Here is an 8,001-nt window from a genome sequence, read left to right on the forward strand (position 1 = left end):
TGTAGCCATTGAACGAAGAAATTACAAGCTTGGTTTTTTGCTTGTTTTTTCTGCATTTTTACTTTTGTTCATGATGCTGTCTATTATTCTATGATTCATTTACATGCTTTATGTTTTTGTTCCTTTTCTTTTTATTAGTATCATTTTTGCTCTTTTCATTCTAATCTCTCTATTGTCTGTTACTCTTATTGCTAGTAAGAAGACAACTTTTCTCTTTTCCCCTCTATTTTTTATACTACTGTATAACTTTATTTGAACTTAAAGGATCAATATTCTATATACTGATAGTGTAAACATTTTCACTATTAAATGCATAATACATAATCTGAATTTGAATTTGAAATTCAAATTTTATGTATGTGTCATGCATCCAACTGTGATAGTGTACACACTATCAATATATATAAAATTACCTCTTATTTAAATTGTATGAAGTTTTAACTTGTGGTTTTACCGGCTAATTTCTCATAGTATACCCAAAAAAAAAGTCCGTCAAATATATGTCTACAGACCCATTGTACAAATCTATACCTACCGTGTCCAGTCAGCACGGTAGGGAATTTTTTTAATCGCTGCACCCAGAAAATCGAGCCTGCTACTGTGCACAATCAGCACGGTAGCAGGCAGCATTTTAAAAAAAAGGGTGGCCTTTTCTGGGAGCATATGCAGGAAGGTAATGAAAATCCACAGGATACTAATGCATCTTCCTATATGTTCTTTTTCGCTTTTTTTTTTTGAATATTAATTGCGGCTGGTGAATAAATATGTCGGTTCTTATTTGATCTTTTAATATCATGCTGAGGATTTTTTGTGGTTCACTCCAAGTATGAGACTTTTTGGCCATTAGATTGTGCAGGCGCTAGAACAAAATGACAAAAATGTGAACATCTTGGTGCAATGTGCTCTTTTGTACGACAGCATTGAGAAGTACAAGTTGGGAGCTGAAGACCTCAGACCTTTTTCATTTGACCGCCTACTTGCTACCATGCTGATTGTGCACAGTAACAGGCTCGATTTAAAAAAAAATTTTCAGGCTGCCGTGCACAGTCAGCACGGTAGCCTGCAACCATTAAAAAAAAATTTCCTGCTGTGCTGACTGGACACGACAGGTATAGTTTTGTACAAGAAGTCTGTCAGACATACATTTGACGGACCTTATTTTTTGGGTATATTCTGAGAAATTAACCAATTTTACCTTTGTCATTTAGGTTGTTGTTTGTTGTTTTGATAGTTATTTGTTGCAGTTGGCTCTCTTTTTCTAGGTTAGTTTCCGTCTATCTAATCTATAACTTTTTACCATCTACATGCTTTATTTACATTATATATAATGGAGAATCTATGGTTTCAATTTGGAGAATTTTTAGTTGTACGTGATGTTCTCTATGTGTTTGATCATTGGTTTAATCTTTTCATATGTAATGCAAATAATTTTTAATGTACGCTTGTAACTATGTATAGATGTAGTTTAGATTATTTGCGTGCTTTTAAACATATACTTTGTCAACTATTAAAAAGTTGACATGGAGGATCCAATGAGAATTAGTCATATCAAAGAGATAGGGAGAGATATGCAAGCATGTTTACTGAGAAAAAAAAAACTGATGTTAGTAAGAAGGACAAAAGCCTATCATAAGAAAAAAAATCAAGGTTGATCACAACCACCATTGATATTTTTTTTTTTGGAAAGCAATGTGGTATTAACAGAGGTATTCTAATTTTATCAATGATTTATCAGCCTATGCTCAATGAAGAAAAACTCAAAAAACAATTTCTAAATTCTCTATTTATGAAAAGGTTTAAGGATTTGCAAGTTTTCCTTTTCTACTCTTTCTTTGGATATGATTTTTCTATTTGTCTACTTATTAGAATGGTTATGTTTTTCTGTAGGTTATTCTTTGAAGACCAACTGTGTTAACCATTATAACCAGTAAGATAAGCCTCTGAATCCTAGTTTTAGTGAGATAAATATATTAAGATGTTTTAGGCTATACTTATTTTTCACAGCCATGTCTTTATGATTCACTAATTACCCTTTTCATATAAATCAACTTCCAATCTATGTTTAGTGCTAAAAATTTCTTATCAAGAGTTTGGAAGATGTGGCAGGTTTAAGTTAAAACACAAATTTTAATTAATTTGATACCATATTATTATTCAATTTTTAGAACAAACAAGATGACCACGTTATACTTTTTCAACTAGATTATTATTATGAATTTTCAAATAGCCTGAATCGTGCTCTCTTTCTTAGGCATCTAAAACAAGAAGAGGGTACACAAATTTAATTTACATGAACCCATTTTCGTTTTAAAAGAAATTACAAAAAAGTAGAATATGCTCACTATTAATTATCAACCACATGTGTCAACTAAAAGTTCTTCACACCGATGGTATAACAAAAGACCCAATTGAGAACATTTAAAGAAACAAGATGATCTTTGAATATTTTCTTCTATACAGTTCAAAATATATAGAATAACAAGTAGGGTAATTATCTCTTTCGTTATGCAACATTCTTGTTAGGTGCGTGTATAAAAAAAATCCCTAAATTTATTTTCATGTATAAGTGAACAAGAAGATTGCAGCATAAGTTTTGTTGTCTGAAACAAAAGACAAAAAACTTGTATGAATATCAAACACATTAAATTAGAAAACAAAAGGGCAATCTGTGAAAATTTTTGAATCAATGAAATTAATTGCCTAATTCTTCTTTTCAAATGACTTCAATCGAAGGGTCAAAAAGACTTGTTCTCTGATCAAAGGGATGCTTGATGATGGTATTGAATACTTAAACCTTCAATCTGTCAACACGAAGGGAAGGAGGATTTGTTTGACTTGATTTGGATTTGAAAAAAAAAAATATCTTGAGAGTATTTGACAGAGTTTCTTCGAAATTTAGGAATTTCAATGTATCTTTGCTTTGAAGAAATACCTCTATTTATATCCAAAATATGTATGTTAGATGTTCAAGAAAATCCTCCAGAATCTTCTTGCATTTGGGTGACTTGTAACTCAAGAAACCCATTTAATTTGAAATTTTATAGTAGGTCAGTCCAAATAGTCCATTGTGAATTAATAAATCAATTAACCTACTTCAGTTTAAATGGACATTATGAATTTGATTTGATTTAATAACCCATATAATATTGACCCAATTCGCTAGCCTAAAACATAATGGACTTCCATAATTTAATTTAATTTAATCAAGATCAATTCAATTTATTTAATCTTGACTAAATAAATTAAATAAAATTTCTTTGTTTACAAAGATGAACTACCAAAAATACCAAACTATCATTTTTGTCATGCTAAGAAATTCCATTGAGTATCCAACTTTTGCTATTCTGACGGAGAGGTTTTGCCAAAAGAAAATTAATTACTTTATATATTGGTTCAGTTATATATTGGGAATACTAAGAAATCTATCTCTTTTCAAATGTATGTGTGGATATACAATAGCTTATTTGCTTTTACCTCTTTTGATTTTGCATATGATAAGAATCTATGCAAAAGAAACAAAGGAATATATACTTTCGAAGTTCAGGGTTAGACATAATCATTTTATTAATGAATTAATCTCCTATAGAAACAATAGATTATATCTCAGCTATATTCCCAAGATACTGAACAAGAACTATAAAATAGAATGGTTTTTCTCAAACAAATTGGCTGAATCGATTGTTTTGAAGTTGATAAAAGTGATGGAAGATAATTCATACATCATTTTTTTACAAAAGCTTGAGGATTTTTTTTTTTTAATTTTAACTTCTGCTAGATTGTGTTAAGAACTAATTGTTCGAGTGATCAAAGATTATTCATTAAATCAACTCACAAATTGTAATTCTATGGATCAAAAGGGATAATATTCAGCAAGGCTACTCAAAGTTTATCCTAAGCAGGGTCATAGCAAGCGCTTTTAGTATTATTATAGCTGCTATAATTCATTCTAGTATCCATTATTGTGTGCATTCAGCAAAATTGGCTAGCGTATTGGAACTAGAAGATCTAAAAAAGGAAATCCAAAAAGAAAAAAAAAAGAAATTCAGTAAACAACTGCATTAGTGTACATCTCAGAAAACTAAAATCATCTCAGCAGATTATTGACAATGTTCAACAAGGTATTTTTTTGGGCCACCTACTTTGAAGATGTATTTAGTTGATACTCCATTATGTATAATAGGTTGGTTATTATGGCATTTTATTTTATTTATTAATCTACTCCCTCCGTCCCACTTTGATAGTCCTGTATTCCTTTTTCATCTGTCCCAAATTGTAGTCCACTTTCCAATTGAAGAATGTAGTTGTATTTTAATTTTCCTAAAATACCCTTATTCAATGTAAGTAGTTGTTACTATAAACCTACCCCATTTAATGAGAGTTGATTCTTTTTTTACCATCAATTCAAGTTCCCATAAAGTTGTACCATATTTAATGTGAGGGTATTTTAGGAAAATAGTAATCTAAATTTACTTTTCCAACAAAGTTAACTACTTTTTCTTAAACTGTGTGAAAAAAGAAACAGGACTATCAAAGTGGGACGGAGGAAGTACTATTTTCCCTTGCAGTTATACACTAATCAAAGCATTCAAAAAAATTCATTTTTATATGGGAATACTAAATGTGCCTTGATAATATGCTACACGTGCTTAATACGAGTCGAGAATTTTTATAATATGCGATTGACATGTATGTAAAAATTGAGAGATAGAGATTATAATTTTTTGGAAGTAATTGAAAAATGATTGGGACCGAATATTTATGGGATATAATGGACCGTGTTGTTCAAGGTAAATATAGAGATTCATAGGTTGACCAAAGAGTCGTGCTTCCTATAATATTCATCGAAGGACCTTGTGACATGAAAAGAAGATACATTGATGTTATGGCCTTGGTATAAAGATTTGGAAAACCAAATCATTCTTTAACAATGACATGTAATAGCTCATGTAAAGAAATAAAAGAGAATTTTTTTCCAAATGATTTGATAGTTAATAGATATGATTTACATGCTTGATTCTTTCATGCAAAACTCAATGCTTTGAAAGATGAATTGTTAAAAAAAAAAGTTTTTTGGAGAAATAGCTATCTACTCATATGTCGTTGATTTCAGAAATGAAGCCTCCCACACGCATATTGTCAGATCATATTAAAGCCAAATTCAATATTGTCCTCTATAGATTCATATGATCAGATTGTATCTGCTGAGTTACTAGAAAAAGACAAATACTCTCATTTGAACACAGTGATTTGAATGCACATGATGCATGGCCCTTGTGGTGATAAGAAGTCTGATAATGTATGCATGCGAATGAAAAATGTAAGAATAAGTACCCAAAGAAATTTACGTAAGAAGCAACTCATATAATAAATGGTTATCTAAGATATACGAGAAGAAATGATGGCAAGTATATGGTCATTCGTGGTAGTAAATTAGATAACAGATAGGTTATTTCAGTGATGCCTATTTGTTAGCTAAACTCAATTGCCATATAAATGTGAAAATATGGTCGACCATAAAGGTTGTCAAATATTTGTTTAAGTACATGTATGGAGGATATTATAGAATCAATTTTAACTGAGTTTAGATGACACTTCCATAGGTGTAGACAAAATAAAATAGTTTGAGTCAGTGAGATGGATATAACAGTTAAAGTAATATGGAGAATATACAGATTCTCACTATATAAAATGAACCTATCTATCATCCAACTACTGCTTCATCTTAAAAACTTTCAATTTTTAATAAGAATGCTAATTTGAAAAATATTTTTAAAAATGGGGCTAAAAAGGGCATGATGCTTTTAGAATTCTTTCAAATGAATGCCATTGATAATGAAGTTAAGGATATAAATTATCTTTACAGAGAACTTCTAGAACATTATGTTTGGATTGCAAAACATCGAATATGGAAAAAGAGAATCCAAAAAGATGGTATAGGCAGAATAGTCTCAACAAATTTGAGTGAAGGCAAAAAATACTTTTTGCAATTATTACTTCATAATGTAAGAGTTCTCAAGTCTTTTGATAATCTCAAAACAATTAATATTATTTATGCTAGGGCATTTCGTAAAATAGTAATGCTCAGATGATTATTTGAGACTAATAATCTACAAGAAAAATGTCTTGAATAAGCATCTATTTATGGTATCTCACATGGCTTGCTTAAACTATTTATTATACTATTGGTTTTTTTTTTTAATCAGTCAATGCAAAATAATTATGGTAAAAATTTAAATCTTCTTTGTCTAAAGATTTTCAAAGAATTGTGGGATTATCAATGAACAAGTGAGATGCAAAGTTTTGCGGCATATCAATAATATTATGGAGTCTACAAAAAAATATATATATATCCCTTCGTCCCAAAAAGTTTATTGCTTTTCGAAAATGCAACTTTTTATTGATATTTAGGAGATATGACCTTTGTTTCCAAAAATATCCCTACCTAATTGGCCCACGTTAAAAGCATATTTCTATTATGTTGCCAAAATGATATTAACAAAAATATTTGGGCTCGCACTAACAATTTAGGGTTTTAGCTTTGTTATTGTTGGATATGATACGTGCTGTGTTTCCCATGCTCCAATACTTGCATGTAATATGCTTACAATGATTATTCTTGGGTCCATTTTACAGGAAGAGTATAAGTTGGAAACAAGTGAAAAATTACATTACTAATTATGGTAAGTGACATTCATTTTGGAAGAAATCAAATAGAAAACAAAACAGTTTCAATGGCACGAAGGGAGTAACAGTTTTGGAGAGAATAAAATTCTAGCACTTTGTCTATTGCATCTATATACTAGAATGCTAAAATGCATATTGCTACCTTTGTTTAGCAGAACATATTCCATGAATCATTTGAGCACTCAAGCTATGAAGTATGTTTGCTATTAAAAATGCATGAAATATAGTCTTTAAATTTCTACTATCCATTTCAGCAATATGCACTATAAGATCTATATAAGTCTATTCTAATTATCTATGATTTATGGAGTATTTTTATTACCTTATATTTCTTCTCATAATTATTACAATCAGTTGTCTATATAGCTCTTATAAGAATAGTTAAAACTGTATCTTATGCTATTCCTTTTCATAGCCTGCAACTAAACTAAAAATAAAGAAAATATTACTCCAATATCTCATGTACATATCTATTATATCAGTCAAATAAGATTTGAACAACTAAATTTGAGAACAAGTACATATATCTCATTATATCTTTCTCAACAAAATCAAGATGATACATTTTTGTTGTACACTTTATCACTGTTTGATAAAATTGAATCCATCTTTAACCATTAGATCTTACCAAATCTCTGCAGCAAAGACATAAATTTTCTACAAAAAAAAAATCTTTTATCTATTTTTTGGACAAGTCAACCATTAAAGGAACTTCTTAGAAGGAAAAAGTTAAGAACAATAACACGTATCTTCTATTACCTACTATTTTTTTTCTTCTTTTATGTCAATAAAATGTCGTTCTATATTGTCGCGTTAACTTCCCAACTTCAAATACATGCCTTTCTTCAATAAGAAGTTTCACATGAGCAAACCTATGCAAAATAGTCAACAAAAAAAAAAGCAAATAGCTAAGAACGCTACTAGGTATTCTATTATTCATACTAGAAAAAATAAACTTTCATACCATAATTAACAAAATACACACACACATACATACATACACATATATATATATAACAGAAAATTGTAAGAAAAATGCATAAAAAACTAGTAGTTCCATTATTTTAGATAATAAATTTTGTTCGCATCAAATTAGATGCATTTATTACATCTAGGCTTGTCAATGGGTTAGATCTTACCTATATCCAATTTAGACCAAATATATTTGAGTAGGTTTGGATTTAATTTTTCAAACCCTGATTCTACCTAAATCCAGACCCTATAAGAGAGTCATGGATTTAGAGGTTATGATTTATATACAAATTTAGATCCATACTAACCCTATCTAGGCCCATGTATATATAATAATATATATGT

Source organism: Coffea arabica, chromosome 6e (assembly GCF_036785885.1).
Source record: "Coffea arabica cultivar ET-39 chromosome 6e, Coffea Arabica ET-39 HiFi, whole genome shotgun sequence".
Taxonomy (NCBI): domain Eukaryota; kingdom Viridiplantae; phylum Streptophyta; class Magnoliopsida; order Gentianales; family Rubiaceae; genus Coffea; species Coffea arabica.